Source organism: Bufo gargarizans, chromosome 2 (genome assembly GCF_014858855.1).
Source record: "Bufo gargarizans isolate SCDJY-AF-19 chromosome 2, ASM1485885v1, whole genome shotgun sequence".
Taxonomy (NCBI): domain Eukaryota; kingdom Metazoa; phylum Chordata; class Amphibia; order Anura; family Bufonidae; genus Bufo; species Bufo gargarizans.
In genome coordinates this window covers 324,131,025-324,150,268 of record NC_058081.1, presented here as the reverse complement: position 1 = coordinate 324,150,268, position 19,244 = coordinate 324,131,025, and the positions used below count along the sequence as shown (strand labels likewise).

Genomic DNA, 19,244 nt, shown 5'->3' with positions numbered 1-19,244 from the left:
ATCTTGGTGGCTGACAGACCATATCTGGAAGCACACGGACAAGCTCTAAGAAGCCTACACACACAAAAAAAAAATGGGGAAGGCAATTCGAGGATAGAAAGATCACAGGCTCATCAATAAAAACAAAGCCCAACACCAGTCACAGTCTAATCTGTGCTTCTGGCAGATACCACCACTACAACCATGCAAAGTTAACCCCTTGGCGCTGCAGGTATTTTTTTTATTTTATTTTTTGCTTCAAGTTTTATTTTTCTCCCTGTGTTTAAAGAGCAACCATTGAAAAGGTGTTTTACTCTGTGAGACGTAGCCTTTATTAGAATCAGTAAGAAAGCGATGTATCATAGAAAACAGAGGGGTAACTAGAACGGACTGGGCCCCAAAGCAAAATTTTTCAATGCCCTCCACCTCCCAGCAGTTTTTTCACCACCACCACTCCTGCGGCTTGTTAAGATCGCTCTTTCAGTCGAGGCCCGGCAGAGGCTCTGTCCGTTTCCTATAGTGCAGGCATGTCCAAATTGCGGCCCTCCAGCTGTTGCAAAACTGCAACTTCCAGCATGCTGGGATAGCTTACAGCTATTAGGGCATGCTGGGAGTTGTAGTTTTGCAACAGCTGGAGGGCCACAGTTTGGACATGCCTGCTATAGGGTCTCTATATAAAATGTAATTGTATAATACTGTTGATGGAGGACTGTCAATAAAATCTTTCAGTCCTCCTCCTGCGTGGACCCACGTCGGATTTCGGGCCCCCAAGCAGCCGCTTCGCCGATAGAAGACATGCTAATAAACTAAGAATGGAAGAATATTTGTAAGTAGAACTGTATGAGCCTAAATCTCCTAGTGCTAAACCTTCAGAAATGCTCGCCTCAATAGATCATCGTATGTATAATATGTGCTGCTCAGCAGATATGACCCTCTCTAGACCCTAAAACTTACAGCCCCTATGCATTTCCTTTTTTGACACATTGTGAAAAAGGAAAGACAAGGTAGAGAGTATCTTTAGGGCTCATGCAAATGAAGATGCTCAGTCCGGGAAGCACAACCCATTTATCGGCTACATCTCCCATATTTAAGATGGCTCCTTTGACCAGAACTTACGGTATCATAGTGATTTAAGATACAGTGAGCTGCTATCTAACCACAGGTCTGTTGCACAGTACTCACGACGCACAGGTCATGCTTCCCCGACCGAGCACAGTGTGTGTATGAGCCGCTAATCTCGTCCATACCTCACGTTTCCCCTTGATGATTCAAAAAAGACTAAGTTTCTCCATGCAGGATAAGTAGGATGACATTTTATTAGCTGAAACATTTATGAATGGTTCTGAGGATATGTCATCAGTATTAAAATATTTTTGTGGCAGTTGTTAATGCAGTTTTTTAAGCTAAAGCTAGAAGTGGGTTGGAAGGGAATGAGAAATATAAAAGGAAGGACTTATTCTTCTCATTCTTGCGTTATCTGTTCCTGGCTTAGGCTCAAAAAACTGCATCAAAAAGTGCCACAAAAAGCTATAAGTGACAACACACAAATACTTTAGCCTACAGAAAATAAACTGGTATGGGAATTTTCAAACCTATCTCAAGATTATAATTGTGAGATTGTACGGCAGAAAGGTTTATGAAAGTCAAAGAAGTTTTCCCCAAGCATATAGAAGAGAGAGCTGAGGAAATGCAAGAAGCCTGTAATATTTCAAACAGATAATTTAAAGTACTACCCATGACATTTGAAATGCCCAGCGGAAAGTAGTCAAGGTCTCCATGTTTCCCCGCACACAGATCTGAAAATTACTGTTTGTCTTATAAGACACAAAGGGATGCACACTGTGCAGTTAATGAACAGCTCGACGGGATGCTGATGTTCTCTCATTGTAATATTTTCTACCATGCTATTCAATGTACTAAAAGATGCCAACCTCTAAATCACATTGCCTCAATAGCTTTCAGAGTTTTCTTTTTTAATATATGAAAAAGATACAGGAAATGTGAGTCTTTGTTTGTATTACAACCTGGCCTGTAAGCCAAGACCTCCATCCTCCTTCTGAAAAGTAAGTTTACAAGCCACAAAAATCCATGTAGCTGTCAGCAATATAAAATCTGTTCATTTTGGATGGGTCACTGAAATTTCTGCAACAGATCTGCAGCATGTAAATACAACCCTAGAAACCACATACCCATCTGGAAGTACAGTGACATTTCACTACATGTTGAATGGGACAAAGCAAGCCTTGTAGCCTATCAGAGGTCAACGAATGAGCCACCATCAATGGTTCAAAAGTATCTCCGACTAATGTATATGAGATTTTATAGATTGTAAGCTCTTGTGGGTAGGGTCCTCTACCCCTCTGTACCAGTCTGTTAATAGTTTATTGTATTTTTATATTTGTGTAACCCCGGCTGGATGTACAGTGCCAATGAATTAATTAAGCTTTAAAATTATTATTATTATTATTATTATTATGAGCACCCACATTAGTCCTCCCCATTGACTTTCCTTCCAAACAGTTGTAATCCACGATTGGTTCCTCTCACCTTTTCTTGTTCTTTGCCTTTTACTATTTAAGGTCTAGTAGAAGTCCAATCTACCACTCCTTCCTTCTTTGTGTACCTTTTATCCCCCAAAAGTGAAACAACTACTGACGCATGCCAACCTGATTGAATTAAAGGACCCTTTACACAAGCCGAGCATCTTAAAGATAATCCTATGAACATGCGTTATCGATTATCTAGCACTGCAAATGTACTGCCGATTACTCGAAACGCTCATTCATCGGGTAATCCGATCGTTTGTGCAGACACAAAAATTGTCATTTGCTTGCAGCAGATTGTGCGGTGCAAACACATCAGCAAACAACTAGTCACTGTGGGGAAGAGCAATGTGATTAGCGATCGCTCCTCCCCATGCTGTGAAATAGATCGCTGCATGTAGATGCACCAGTCTCCTCCACCAGTGAGCACTTCCTTCTTGGTAATCTGCTGCTCTGTAGTCACATGTAAAGGGACCTTTAAGACAAACCTCATTAGAAGGACTTTAATTAAGCCGACTTCCTAAATTGCCCACAGTGATGGTCTCCATAATTTGGGAGATTTTGTCTAGAGAGTTGAAAGACCTAAGATTCTCCCCTCATTGTCCGCATATGTTAATTTGTTTCCAAGTGTCTCTAGCCTTGGCAGCTTTCCCTGAGTAAAATCTTCTACATAACACTGTCATGCTTCCATTTCTCTGTTCTAATGCAGCTGCAGTATAAAAATTAGGTTGATTTTAAAATTCTGACAAACTTTGATAATGCCTAAAGAACATGAGCACATACAATTTGGGAATAAACCGCTAGGGCCTCTTTCACACGAGCGATATTGATTGTGTAAGGATCTGTTCAGGGAAGAACTGATGGTGCACAAAAGTTCAGTTTTTCTGCGATTGCGTTCAGTGTGTGCATTTTTCCCCCGTCTGTAAAGCCCCTTTCGCACGGGCAAGTATTCCGCGAGGCTGCAATGCGTGATGTGAACGCATTGCACCCGCACTGAATCCTGACCCATTCATTTCTATGGGGCTGTTCACATGAGCGGTGATTTTCACGCATCACTTGTGCGTTGCGTGAAAATCGCAGCATGCTCCTCTTTGTGCGTTTTTCACGCAACGCAGGCTCCATAGAAGAAGGGAATGGGGTTGCGTGAAAATCGCAAGCATCCGCAAGCAAGTGCGGATGCGGTGCAATTTTCACACACGGTTGCTAGGAGACGATCGGGATGGAGACCCGATCATTATTATTTTCCCTTATAACATGGTTATAAGGGAAAATAATAGCATTCTGAATACAGCGCTGGAGGGGTTAAAAATAAAAAAATATGATAATTTAACTCACCTTAATCCACTGGCTCGCGCAGCCCGGCTTCTCCTTCTGTCTTGATCTTAGCTCTGTGTAGCAACAAGGACCTTTGGTGACGTCACTCCGGTCATCACATGATCCATCACAAGATCTTTGTTGCTACACAAAGCTATGATGAAGATAGAAGGAGATGCCGGCTATGCGAGCAAGTGGACTAAGGTGAGTTAAATTATTATTTTTTAACCCCTCCAGCGCTATTTTACTATGCATTCTGTATTCAGAATGCTATTATTTTCCCTTTATAACCATGTTATAAGGGAAAATAATACAATCTACAGAACACCGATCCCAAGCCTGAACTTCTGTGAAGAAGTTTGGGTACCAAACACGCGCGATTTTTGTCACGCGAGTGCAAATCACATTACAATGTTTTGCACTAGCGCGGAAAAATCGTGGGTGTTCCCGCAACGCCCGTGTGAAAGGGGCCTAAAGCATGCATCTTTCACGTGCATGAAAAATAACAATCTACATCTGTGTGAAAAACAACGCTCATGTGCACAGACCCAGTGAAATGAATGGGCCAGGATTCAGTCCGGATGCTATGCGCTCACTACACAAATCCAGATGGAAAGTAAGAGGGAGAGCAGCCAATGGCAGGCGGGGACAGGGACGAGCCTCCATACAGTGGATGTTTTTTAACCGCATACGGGGAGAAGCTGCAGCAGCGGTGCGGGGACCATGAGTAGAGCAGGCAGCCAAGTAAGTATACGTATTTATTGTGAGGCACCCAGGCGTATGGGGGAGATTTTTATAGTCTTGGATAACCCCTTTAACTTATCCCCTATCCACAGGACAGGGATAAGCATCTGACTGGTGGGAGTTCTTCTGCTGGAAAACCCACCGATCAAGATAACATGGGTCTTGTTCCCCCCAAATGAATGTAGTGGGAGGTTGAGTAACCAAGATGCTGCTCCATTCTCTATGGGACTTCCAGAGATACAGTGGGGGAGACCCAAAGTCTATTAGTTTACATCATAAATAGCACCTTTTCAGTGGAACGATAGGGGTAAAATAGCAAATGAATAAAACTAGTAAGTGACATGATTTTCCACTTAAAGGGGTTGTCAGTGTTTAATACTGATGACTTTCTCAGGAAAGGTCATCAGTATGTGATCGGTGGGGATCCCACACCCGACACCCCTGCCAAACAGCTGTTTAAAGAGGCTGTGGCGTCCCGCGAATGTTACGGCCTCTTCGCAGCTTAAAAAGCATAGTGCTGTCCATTGGATATCAGCTGTGCTTGGTATTGCAGCTTAGCCCCATTCACCAAAATGGGACTGAGCTGCGCCTAGCTCATGTGACCGATGAACATATCACTGGTCTGGGAAGAGGCTGCAGCTCATGTAGCGCTATAGTCTCTTCAAACAGCTGATCGGCGGGGGTTTTGGGCATCGGACCCCACCAATTAGATAATAAGGATAGGTCATCAGTATGGCTACTTTCACACTTGTGTTTGGTACGGATCAGTCATGGATCTGCACAGATGGATCCGTTCAGATAATACAACCATCTGCATCCGTTCAGAATGGATCAGTTTGCATCATCTTTAACATTGTCAAGACGGATCCGTCTTGAACACAATTGTGCCAGATTGTCATAGAAAATGGATCCGTCCCCATTGACTTACATTGTGTCTCAGAACGGATCAGTTTTGGCTCAGTTTCGTCAGACAGACACCAAAATGCTGCAGGCAGCGTTTTGGTGTCCGCCTCCAGAGCGGAATGGAGACTGATCGGAGGCAAACTGATGCATTCTGAGCGGATCCTTTTCCATTCAGAATGCACTAGGTCAAAACGGATCCATTTAGGACCGTTTGTGAGAGCCCTGAACGGATCTCACAAACGGAAAGCCAAAACGCCAGTGTGAAAGTAGACCATTAAAACACACAGACAACCCCTTTAAGCTCTTATACAATAAGTCCAAAAAAAGTCATGTTTATTTTATGTCTAGAAAAAAATTATGTAAAATGCCATCTCAACCTCTGTGTCCTTATCTGACCTCCATATAATAGTTTAAACATAAAAGTTTAAAGCTAAAAATATACAAACAATACCAGCATTACTGTGAAATACCAAAAGACAATTCTAAAAAGTTCTGAGAGTCTACAGATAATACTGTGTGTGTTGATATTTCCAAAAGCGATGTTATGACTGGGGCTTCTGGGAATACTACAGCTGCTGGAGCACAAGAAGCAGAGAGAAATTCAAACAAACACAAAGCGATCAGCAAAAAACGGCCAAGTTTACAATACGTGCACTAATGACTTTTAGCCAAAGGTCTTTTCTAACAATGACGAAAAGCAATGAAAAGTCAGGCCAAGAAATAAGTGAATGGCTATGCAAACTGCTAAGTTGTCTTGGTAAATGTGGAAGGACCAATCCCTCAATTTATTTTCTTTTTATGCCCCAAGGTAAAAAAAATAAAAAATATTTATATAAAAATCGTTTTTTAGGCCAAAAGAGCATTGGGGTCTTCCAGAGACGCGACTGTTCATGTGTTGCTACTCAGAAGTGTAACGGTGCATGAACAGTTGCTGCTACAGTAGCAGAAACTAAATATTGCATTGCTATACGTATTAAAAAAACCTTCAGTTAAAACACGCTGAGCAGCAATTACAGTCTCCGGTCTTCTTGGGTATGATGCCACAAGGTTTGCACACCTGGATTTGAAGATTTTCTGTAATTCTTCTCTGCAGATCCTCCCAAGCTGTCAGGTTGGATGGGGACCGTCAGTGTAGGGGTGGGCGATATAGGCGATATAGGCGATATGAATTTGGGCCACGATATGGATTTTCGCCATATCGCCTATATCGCCGGACCGCGATATGATCGCGCGCACCATGTTCTGAGCCGGCCGGCACAGCGGAGGGAGGAGGAAGGAGGAGGGAGTCCCTCCCTCCCCACTGTGCGCGGCTGCCGCTGAACACCAATGAGGACCGAGGAGGAGGAGGGGAGGGACTGTGGCCACTGCACTACCAATGAATGTGCCGGCCATATCCCTCAGGGTCCCCCTCCTCCCACCCATCATTGGTGGCAGTTTGCAGTTCCGATCGGAGCCCCAGCAGTGTAATGCTGGGGCTCCGATCGGTTACCATGGCAGCCAGGAGTCACGCTGCTGAAGTCCTGGCTGCCGTGGTATGTTAGTGAGCAGAGAGCAGCGCATTATACTCACGTGCGCTGTGGCCGGCGGTCGCTCCTTCTTCTGTCTGTGCGGCGGATAGCTAATGCTTACAGCATTAGCAATGCGCCGCACAGACCTATGAGAAGGAGCGACCGGCGGCCACAGCGCACGTGAGTATAATGCGCTGCTCTCTGCTCACTAACATACCATGGCAGCCAGGACTTCAGCAGCGTGACTCCTGGCTGCCATGGTAACCGATCGGAGCCCCAGCATTACACTGCTGGGGCTCCGATCGGAACTGCAAACTGCCACCAATGATGGGGAGGGGGACCCTGTGGCCACTGCCACCAATGATTAATACTGGGGAGGGAGGGAGGGGGGGTTTGCGTTACCAGAGGGGGCAGATCAGAGGTTGGGGAAGGGAGGCAGATCAGAGGCTGGGGAAGGGGGGCAGATCAGAGGCTGGGGAGAAGATCAGAGGCTGGGGAAGGGGGGCAGATCAGAGGCTGGGGAAGGGGGGCAGATCAGAGGCTGGGGAAGGGGGCAGATCAGAGGCTGGGGAAGGGGGGCAGATCAGAGGCTGGGGAAGGGGGGCAGATCAGAGGCTGGGGAAGGGGGGCAGATCAGAGGCTGGGGAAGGGGGGCAGATCAGAGGCTGGGGAAGGGGGGCAGATCAGAGGCTGGGGAAGGGGGGCAGATCAGAGGCTGGGGAAGGGGGGCAGATCAGAGGCTGGGGAAGGGGGGCAGATCAGAGGCTGGGGAAGGGGGGCAGATCAGAGGCTGGGGAAGGGGGGCAGATCAGAGGCTGGGGAAGGGGGGCAGATCAGAGGCTGGGGAAGGGGGGCAGATCAGAGGCTGGGGAAGGGGGGCAGATCAGAGGCTGGGGAAGGGGGGCAGATCAGAGGCTGGGGAAGGGGGGCAGATCAGAGGCTGGGGGGGGGCAGATCAGAGGCTGGGGGGGGGCAGATCAGAGGCTGGGGGGGGCAGATCAGAGGCTGGGGGGGGGCAGATCAGAGGCTGGGGGGGGGGCAGATCAGAGGCTGGGGGGGGGCAGATCAGAGGCTGGGGGGGGGGCAGATCAGAGGCTGCCGCCATGGTCAGCTCCCTGCTGTTGTGTGCACTATGCACAGGGCAGCAGGGAGAGTGTAAAGTCCTATTCACCCTAATAGAGCTCTATTAGGGTGAATATGACAAGGGTTCTAGCCCTTAAGGAGGCCAATAGTTAATAAATAAAAAGTAAAAAATAAATAAAATTTAAACACCCCCCCCCCACAATATAGAAAACAATATATCGCAATATATATCGCATATCGCACATGCTTAAAATTATATCGCAATATAGATTTTAGGCCATATCGCCCACCCCTACGTCAGTGGACACCCATTTTCAGGTATCTCTATTGGCTTCAAGTTAGGGCTCTGGCTGGGCCACTCAAGGACATTCTCAGAGTTGTCCCTAAGCCATTACAGTGCTGTGTTGTCTTTGTGCTTAGGGTCATTGTCTTTTTAAAAGGTGAACGTTCGGCTCAGTATGAGGTCCAAATAGCAGTGGGTCAGGTTTTCATTAAAGGGTTTGCCACTTCCGTAATATTAATGAACTAGCCTCAGGATAGGTAACCAATATCAGATCTGCGGGGACCCGAGTGCCGACATCCCCACTGATCAGCTGTTTGAAGAGACCGCATTGCTCATGCGAGTGATGTGTTCTCACTATTTACCTGCTCGCTGTTGACACTGCAGCGGCAAACAACTCCACTGTCCCCATTCACTTCAATGGGACGGCTCCTTCCTAGTTACTGAAGATATGTTAGCAATATTACAAAAGCAGTCAACCCCTTTAAGAATTTTTCTGTACTTTGCTCCATTCAGCTTTCCCTCAACTCTGCCCAGTCTCCCTGTCCCAGCCACTGACAACTACCCCCTGCTGCCACCACCATGCTTTATTGTAGGGATCATAATCCTGGTCTCTACCAGCAGTTCCTTCCTCCTCATGGCTTGGTTTTTGCTCTGATATGCATTGTCACCTGGAGACAAAGACAGGCATGTGTCTTTCCAAATCATGTCTAATGACCTGAATTTACCACAGGTGGTCTCCAAACATGGTGTAGAAGCATCCCAAAGATGATCAAGAGAAATAGGAGAGCCTCCAGAGCTAAATCTCAAGTGTCATAGCAAAGGATTCATGCTAAATTGTAGTTTTTCCTTTTTAATACACTTTCAAACATTTCTAAAATTTTCTTTTCACTTTCTCATTATGGGGTATTGAGTGCAGAATGATGGGGGGGGAAACATTATTTTTTTTGAAATTTTATTTTAGCAAAAGGCTGCAACAAAAAATGTGAAAACAGTGAAAGGGTCTGAAGACTTTACAAAAGTCGAGATGAGTAAAGATCAGTACCAGTAACGTTCAAATATAAACACAGAGAGCAAGAAAACAATCATGATTAAAGGGGTATTCCCATCCCAGCCATTCACGGGGGAGCCAGAGCTAAGGAAACAGCGAAACACAGCCCCATGGTTGTTTGTTACTCATGGCATCCTGGCTGAGATGGGAATGCCCCTGTAAGTTGAGGTCATCTTTTTATCACGAGTGTACGTTCATACGTCTAAACTAGGGATGAAACGTCTGAAGTCTATTCGCATAAAACTTCTTTATAATACTGTACGGAGCAGGAGCTCTGTACAGTATTAGAATATATTGACTCAGTTGAGCCGAAGTTATTGCTTTGCGAAGTCTCGCGAGACTTCGCGCAATAACTTCATAAATTAATTTGTACTGTAAAAAAAAATATTTCCCAAACTTGGAAATGTTGTTTTACATAGAAATTAATTTATAAAGTTATTATGTGAAGTCTCGCGAGACTTCGCAAAGTAATAACTTCGGCTCATAGGAGCCAATACATTCTAATACTGTACAGAGAGCTCGCTTTATACAGTATTCAAATGAAGTATTATGCGACTCGACATCGGATGTTTCATCCAAAGTCGATTCGCTCATCCCTCATCTGGGCAATTAACTGTTGACCTTTTTGGAAGAATTATCTTCCAAATGTAGGCGGCAGTGTAGGATACAGTAGGTTATCGATAATGGATCAGTAGGGATCACACACCTGGCAGATCCACCAATCAGTTGTGCTGACCAATGCCAGAAACATAACAGCAGTGTACTGTAAAGGCCGTAGTACACCTGCCGATTTTTCGGCAGATGATAACAAGTAGTCGCTCGTTCATCAGGCAATTGTGATTTTTAAGCACACTTAAAAATGGTTTGGCAGTGACAGATCATGATGTTTAATTACGATCTGACGCTGGCAAACCACTATACAGCATGGGAACGAATGATGGCATAGAGTTATCGCTCCTCCCCTTGCTGGAGAGGAGATCGCTGCATGTAATAGCAGTAGTCTCCTCCACTAGCTAGCAGGTGATTGCCAGTAGGAAGCTCTTCCCTCCCAACAATTGCTTGCTCAATCGGCCTGTGTAATACATGCAGGGGCGGATTGGCCCTAGACCTTACAGGGACATTTCCCAGTGGGCCGAGTCCTCCTCTCTGCCGCTGACCAGGTACATAATGAGCTCTCAGCAATAATTAACGCTGTGAGAATCAGGTACTCATATACCCAGCTAGCAACCGCACTGCCGTGAATTCAACTGCTGTGGATCAAACCTCACCTGTTACGCCCCCTGCCCTATTTCTTAATCAGAGACAACTGGAGGAGGAGGAGGACAGTAAATGCAACTATTGATGGCTACCACAGAGGGACAGCTTTTGGGACAGTATATTGTGCTACACTGTGGCATATGGTTCTGATGGGACGGTATTTTGTGCTATGATATTGCTGACCCGCTGACTTGTGTTGCTCCCCTACAACATGGGTCTACTTTGAGAATTTTCTTTTCCAGGGCCACTTTAAGTTCCCAGTCCGCCCCTCAATACAGGTTTAAGTCAGCTCCCATTCAAGTAAATCTACAAGCTGGAAAACCCCTATAAAGATATCTAAACACTACAAAATCCGTTAAATTATGTCTACGGTATGGATAAGTAACTTAAGTTGAACAGATTCATAATGCTGCTCATAACAGGGAAAAACGGAAAGAAAAAAAAAAGAAGAACAGATGAATCATATAGACGAGGTGTTTTCAGTCAGTTTTATCTACGTCTGGTAGTTGTACAGCTGGACAGACTCCTGGTATGAGCTGTAAAACTATAAATCCCTATGGTCAAATAAAGAGGCAAAAAACAACTGTATGTCACGATTCCTCCTCAACTTACGAGAACGGCTTCACATTACCAGATAAAGATAAAAATACCTTGTGCCAAATAAGCACATAAAGCAGATGAAACAACTTTATCCAAAATCCACTTACACTAATGCAGATAATGGAGAAACTAGACTCAAAAAGTAAATGCTAGTGCCCATAGGTAAAAATACTAGTCCTTTCAAAGTCCATTACGTCTATTTAGTGGCATACTCCTTTCTAATATTTCTCTTATACCTAATTAAAAAAATAAAATAAAAATTGTCTCACAATGACAAGCCCTGTCCATATGCCTTCCAAATGGAGTCTGTGAGCAACATGTTGCATATGTAACCCAGCATGATGCCTGGTGGGGCTTGACAAGAATATTAAAAATAGCTGGATAGCCAAAAACTGCATTTAATCCAATATACAGATGAGCTTGATGCCCATGGGCTCTGCCGCTGTACTGTTGAAGCCTCTCCTATTGGTGACTGACAATGCCAGGTGTCTGAATTCTGCTGTCGCCTCGCACTGTAACCACACGCCTTTCAGTTCCTAGTAAACTGGGATGGCAGCAGGTCATGTACTGCGACGGTGCTGAGGTTGTAATGCACGGCGCAGGACAAGATTACAGGGCGAGGCATGCGCAGAATTCAGACACCTGGGCCTGTCAAGCACCAATGGGAAAGAAGGGCGTCAGCAGTATAGCTGCAGAGCTTGGCTGCACGGAAGGGCTAGGTGCCCACCCTCAGTGCACTTAGGAGCTCATTTGTATACTGGATTAAAAGCAAGTTACAGGCTGATGCAGCAATAGGTTTATTCAATAATGGAAGCGTTTAAATACCCTATTCAAGCCCCACCAGGTAGTATGCTGGGTTATTACATATGTAAAATGTTGCTGACAAACTCCCTTTAGAAGGAGGGGGCCCTCTCTTACTGGTTGATTCAAAATACAAAGTAGGCCATTTGCTAGTATGACTGGCATGTAAGACCACCTTTTTCCCTGCAGCAGCCAACATACACTCACCTAAAGAATTATTAGGAACACCATACTAATACGGTGTTGGACCCCCTTTTGCCTTCAGAACTGCCTTAATTCTATGTGGCATTGATTCAACAAGGTGCTGATAGCATTCTTTAGAAATGTTGGCCCATATTGATAGGATAGCATCTTGCAGTTGATGGAGATTTGAGGGATGCACATCCAGGGCACGAAGCTCCCGTTCCACCACATCCCGAAGATGTTCTATTGGGTTGAGATATGGTGACTGTGGGGGGCCATTTTAGTACAGTGAACTCATTGTCATGTTCAAGAAACCAATTTGAAATGATTCAAGCTTTGTGACATGGTGCATTATCCTGCTGGAAGTAGCCATCAGAGGATGGGTACATGGTGGTCATGAAGGGATGGACATGGTCAGAAAGCCTGTGGCATTTAAACAATGGCCAATTGGCACTAAGGGGCCTAAAGTGGGCCCAGAAAACCTCCCCCACACCATTACACCACCACCACCACCAGCATGCACAGTGGTAACAAGGCATGATGGATACATGTTCTCATTCTGTTGACGCCAAATTCGGACTCTACCATTTGAATGTCTCAACAGAAATAGAGACTCATCAGACCAGGCAACATTTTTCCAGTCTTCAACAGTCCAATTTTGGTGAGCTTGTGCAAATTGTAGCCTCTTTTTCCTATTTGTAGTGGAGATGAGTGGTACCCGGGGGGGCTTCTACTTTTGTAGCCCATCCGCCTCAAGGTTGTGCGTGTTGTGGCTTCACAAATGCTTTGCTGCATACCTCAGTTGTAACGAGTGGTTATTTCAGTCAACGTTGCTCTTCTATCAGCTTGAATCAGTCGGCCCATTCTCCTCTGACCTCTAGCATCAACAAGGCATTTTCGCCCACAGGACTGCCGCATACTGGATGTTTTTCCTTTTTCACACCATTCTTTGTAAACCCTAGAAATGGTTGTGCGTGAAAATCCCATTACTGAGCAGATTGTGAAATACTCAGACCGGCCCGTCTGGCACCAACAACCATGCCACGCTCAAAATTGCTTAAATCACCTTTCTTTCCCATTCTGACATTCAGTTTGGAGTTCAGGAGATTGTCTTGACCAGGACCACAACCCTACATGCATTGAAGCAACTGCCATGTGATTGGTTGACTAGATAATCGCATTAATGAGAAATAGAACAGGTGTTCCTAATAATTCTTTAGGTGAGTGTATATGGAAGTGGTTATCACTAATGCCAAAAAGAAAAGTTGCACAAGAGCAAGCATCCATGGATGAACTGACATATACAGTATCTCACAAAAGTGAGTACACCCCTCACATTTTTGTAAATATTTTATATCTTTTCATGGGACAGCACTGAAGATCTGCCACGTTGATACAATGTAAAGTAGTCAGTGTACAGCTTGTATAAGGGTACTTTCACACTTGCGTTGCTTGATTCCGGCAGGCAGTTCCGTTGCCTGAACTGACTGCCTGATCAGGCAAACTGTATGCAAACGGATGTCATTTTTTCTGACTGATCAGGCATTTTTCAGACTGATCAGGATCCTGATCAGTCAGAAAAATGCATTGCAATACCGGATCCGTTTTTCCGGTGTCATCAGGCAAAACGGATCAGTTTTTTTTTTTTTTTTTCATTTTTAAAGGTCTGCGCATGCGCAGACCGGAAGGACGGATCCGGCATTCCGGTATTTTGAATGCCGGATCCGGCACTAATACATTCCTATGGAAAAAAATGCCGGATCCGGCATTCAGGCAAGTCTTCAGTTTTTTTCGCCGGAGATAAAACCGTAGCATGCTACGGTTTTCTCTTTTGCCTGATCAGTCAAAACGACTGAACTGAAGACATCCTGATGCAAACTGAACGGATTACTCTCCATTCAGAATGCATGGGGATATGCCTGATCAGTTATTTTCCGGTATAGAGCCCCTGTAACGGAACTCTATGCCGGAAAAGAAAAACGCAAGTGTGAAAGTACCCTCACAGTGTGGTGTGCCCTCAAAATAACTCAACACACAGCCACTAAATTGTGCCAAAAGTGTCAATATTTTGTGCGGCCACCATTATTCTTCAGCATTGCCTTAACTCTCTTCGGTATGGAGGTCACCAGAGCTTCACAGAATCTCTTCCACTCCTCCATGACGACATCACGGAGCTGGTGGAAGTTAGAGACCTTGTGCTCCTCCACCTTCCATTTGCGGATGCCCCACAGATGCTCAATAGGGTTTAGGTCTGGAGACATGCTTGGCCAGTCCAGCAACTTTATCCTCAGTTTCTTTAGCAAGGCAGTGATCGTTTTGGAGGTGTGTTGTTATCATGTTGGACCATGCTCTGCTTCAGTATGTCACAGTACATGTTGGCATTCATGGTTCCCTCATTATAACTGTAGCTTCCTACAGTCAGCAGCACTCATATAGCCCTAAACCATGACACTCCCACCACCATGCTTGACTGTAGCCAAGACACACTTGTCTTTGTACTCCTCACCTGGTTGCTGCCACACACGCTCGACCCCATCTGAACCAAATAAGTTTATCTTGGTCTCATCAGACTACAGGGCATTGTTCCAGTAATCCATGACCTTAGCCTGTTTGTCTTCAGAAAACAGTTTGTGGGCTTTCTTGTTCATTATCTTTAGAAAAGGTTTCCTTCTGGGATGACAGCCATGCAGACCAATTTGATGCAGTGTGCGGCGTATGGTCTGAGCACTGACAGGCTGACCCCCCTCACCCCTTTAACCTCTGCGGCAATGCTGGCAGCACTCATACGACCTCTGGATATGACGCTGAGCACGTGCACTCAACTTCTTTGGTTGACCATGGCAAGGCCTGTTCTGAGTGGAACCTATCTTGTTAAACCACTGTATGGTCTTTGCCAACATCCTGAAACTAAGCCGCAGCACGTCTTCTTATAGCCTAGGCCATCTTTATGTAGAGCAACAATCCTTTTTTTTCAGATCCTCAGAGAGTTCTTTGCCGTGAGGTGCCATGTTGAACTTCCAGTGACCAGTATGTGAGTGTGTGAGAGCAATAACACCAAATTTAACACAGCTGCTCCCCATTCACACCTGAGACCGTGTAACACTAACGAGTCACATGACACCGGGCAGGGAAAATGGCTAATTGAGCACAATTTGGCCATTTTCAATTAGGGGTGTACTCACGTTTGTTGCCAGTGGTTTAGAAATTAATGGCTGTGTGGCACTGTTATACAAGCTGTACACTGACTACTTTATATTGTATCAAAGTGTCATATCTTCAGTGCTGTTCCATGACAAGATATAATAAAATATTTACAAAAATGTAAGGGGTGTACTCACATTTGTGAGATACTGTATAAATCATGACTAAGGGCTCCTTCACACTTGCGGCAGGACGGATCCGGCAGGCTGGTCTCCCTGTCGGATCCGTCCTTCCGCTGTTTCGCCGGACCGCCGCTCCGTTCCCAGTGACTATAATGGGGACGGGGGCTGAGCTCCGGCGCAGCACGGCGAAAGCCGCCGGACTAAAAAGTCGGACATGCAGGACTTTTTAGTCCGACGGCTTTCGCCGTGCACCGCCGGAGCTCAGCCCCCTTCCCTATTATAGTCAATGGGGACGGAGCTGCGGTCCGGCGAAACAGCGGAAGGACGGATCCGACAGGGAGACCAGCCTGCCGGATCCGTCCAGCCGCAAGTGTGAAGGAGCCCTAAAGGCACTTTTTACACTGCCTGATGTCCGGGCGGTCGTTCACGATAATCTGCCAGTGCAGCCGATCACCCGATGAAAAACGCTCAGCAGTTCTTGATGCAGACAAGTAAATTATTATTCCTGGGCAGCAGGTTGTGCTGTACAAACGCTCTGCTGCCCAGAAACAATGCAGCTGTATGAGGACGAGTGATGGCAGTAGCCATCCCTTATCTTGTGGTTGAGATTGCTGCATGTAAATGTAACGCTTCGCCTCCACTGAATGAGCAGCCAATTGTTGGGAAGGAATGGCTGCAGGTCAGAACATATAAATCAGCCATGATATAGCTATTAGACATCCATTTACATTCCTGCATGTGTTCTTGGTAGGTAAGAGAGAGGAAGCCACTGGCAGACTCCTCTGGTGGTGGCTTTTCTCCCCAAGAACAAAATCAGGAGGCCACAGAGTTCCAAGAGGGAGAGTCACAGGGGTGGACCCATTCTCCATGACCCTATTCTGAATGGCTGCCCCAGCACAACCTCATAGTCACTCTCTGCACATATTGTAGCTACTATAGTCCATTTTCAATTTCAAATTATTTAACTTCAAAAAAAAATTATACAGGGTGGCCCACGAAAGGTAGCCCGCCTCCAATATCTCCAAATCAAACTGCCTAATAGTAAATCTGTCTTAGTTACCCAAAGCAACCAATCAGAGCTCAGCTTTCAGGTCCTACAGGGCTCTTAAAAAAAATTAAAGCTGAGTTCTGATTGGTTGAAATGGACAACAGATTAACTATTAGGCAGTTTAATTTGAAGATATTGGAGGCGGGCTACGCTGTACAATGGATATCAAAATGATCTTTTCACCAAAATTTGCCAATCAGCAGGGATTCCATTATCAACTTATTTTGTAACTTGTTTTTCTCAGTTTCCAAAGCTTGTCCTTTGCAGGTAAACGTCAATTTTTTTCCCTGTATAAATAATTTATAGAAACAGACTGGTTCAAGGGATTACCATAATACAGATCACACCATTCTACATGGACTTCTAAAGAATAATGTGGGCTGTCACACTGAAGTAGTGCAGTAGGGAAACTTGCTAAAAAGGAGACGGGTAACAGCAAGTGAACTAAAAGAAAGCAAACTGCAGTAGATGTTGCATTAAGGGCGCTCTTACATGTCCAGCTTAAAGGGACTCTGTCATCAGATTTGTGCCCTACAAGCTAAACATATGGCCATGTCGGTGCTAATAACATGAATCCTAAACTGCCCTTATTAAACCTGCTTGTGGCTCCATTAGCCCAAAAAACAGATTTTTATAAGCTGTCACTCACCTACCTAAGGTGCCCAAGGGGTTTTGCGTTAATCCAGTATGCCCGCCTGCACCCCTCGCCGTCTGGTGCCCAGCGCCGCCTTCCTCACCTCAGCGCCGCCTCCTCAATCCACCCGTCCCTCTGCCAGATCCTGCGCTTGCGCATTAGGCTCAGCCTGATGCGCTGCGGACTCCTGGCAGCGCCGGCCTGATGCGCACTTCGCTCAATGAAGCCGCTGCCAGGAGTCTGCGGCGCATCAGGCAGGTTTAATAAAGGGCAGTTTAGGATTCATGTTATTAGCACCGACATGGCCATATGTTTAGCTTATAGGGCACAAATCTGATGACAGAGTCCCTTTAAGCTGTGGCTATCGCTCACTGCTGTGCCGCACCTGGACTCTACCTTTCAAGTGGCAGCCCAAGTCTGGCACCCTTGACTCAAGCTGCATGTGTAATAGCACCCTAATAGTCTATCAATCTGTAGTTCAAAGGAATACTTTACATCGGGTTTGCGATTTCTTGCATCGGGAGCCACGTCTGACACGTTTGTTTCAAGTGGCAAGTCCAGGTGCTGCCCGGCAATTAGCGGTAACCACAGTGATGTGCCCATTATTGAGGCTGCACTTTATTATCATCCTAACTAATGAGCAGCACCTGATTCCCACAGTAAGGAGTTCCCTGTAATACTTAAAGGGGATGCCTCATTTAGAAAACCAGTCAAGTACCCTAAAGGGCAATTCCAAGTTAATATGCAGGACCCCTAACCATTAGCCAAAGTGGAGAAGGCCTCTCGCTTTGAAGGACCCTATACATCCACACAGTACACAATCGTCCTTCTGCAGTAACACATTATTTTAGGGTTTCAAATACTACATAAGAGATGCAAAACCATGAAATCTTCCATACTTTTTTCACACTTCCATTTTTGTTGTTGCTACTGCATCTTATGACTGATGGAGCAGCACTGGAAGAACTGCAGGTTGAGGGCATCTTGAAGGACTGTTGTACAGCTCATCTCATATTTCATCAGCAGTGCATTTGTGCCTTCTCACTATGCAAGACTACCACTTTCATTTACTTTAAAGGCCACCTCTCACAAAGAGAAAAAAAAGTTCAACTTCACCAACCATGACTAAAGAGTTAATTCAACATGATGTGATCGACTCTGACAGCGACATTATGAACAATTTGATGTGCCACTACCAGCTCTAATCCCTTGATAAGAAAACGCTAAACGCGTCTAATATTATAAGCTTCATTTCCTATCAGATAACCTAATTGCTGGATTGAACGTGAAGCAGCAGGGACCATCCCAGAAGGCGCAGACGTTTTAGATGTTAGAAGAGGCTTGAAGTCGTGGTGATGAATACAGTGCACATGGGCTGCTCACAGGCCTACATAAAAAAGGTGGTAAATCAGCAGCGCTTTTATATAGGCGGCCATACCTGTAATATATCATTATACAGACGGCATCAGAAGAACCGCAGAGCAAGTACATCACAGCAAGCTCACCTGTAAACATAATATCTGCTCCTAAAATAGAGATAATTAAATTAGAAGCGTGGGACTGAACACGGGGACAAGACGTAAAGAGAACATGGTATTTGAGCTGCAGGCACCAGGTTATAGAGCAGATTGATATATAGTTTTATCGAAAAAGATTCAGTATAACTTCTATTTCATTCATTTAAATTCCTGCTCCTTCTGGGCTTTGCAGTCCAGGAGACGGTCCTATCGGTGACTGACAGCTATCTGTGTATACACAGCCATAGAGGGAAGGCTGTCATCACTGATAGGGCCAACACCTGGACTTCAAAGACCAGAATGAGCAGGAATGTAAATGTATAAAATACAAGTTATACTGAATCATTTCCCCCTAAAATTATGTATCAGAAGGAGCTGAGCAGATTGACCCAAGGTATATAGAAGGTTGAATTTTGACACTCTTGTCAGGTATCACGCTTATCCTAAGAAATGCAGAGAGATGAAAAGGAAAAGTT

At 45.2% G+C, this 19,244-nt stretch overlaps 1 protein-coding gene across 2 annotated transcripts in view; it reads right to left on the bottom strand.

Moving 5' to 3' along the window:
- The window catches only part of SRGAP1 (SLIT-ROBO Rho GTPase activating protein 1), a 234,171-nt gene that overhangs the window by 99,000 nt on the left and 115,927 nt on the right, over positions 1–19,244 (bottom strand). The window lies entirely within an intron of this gene.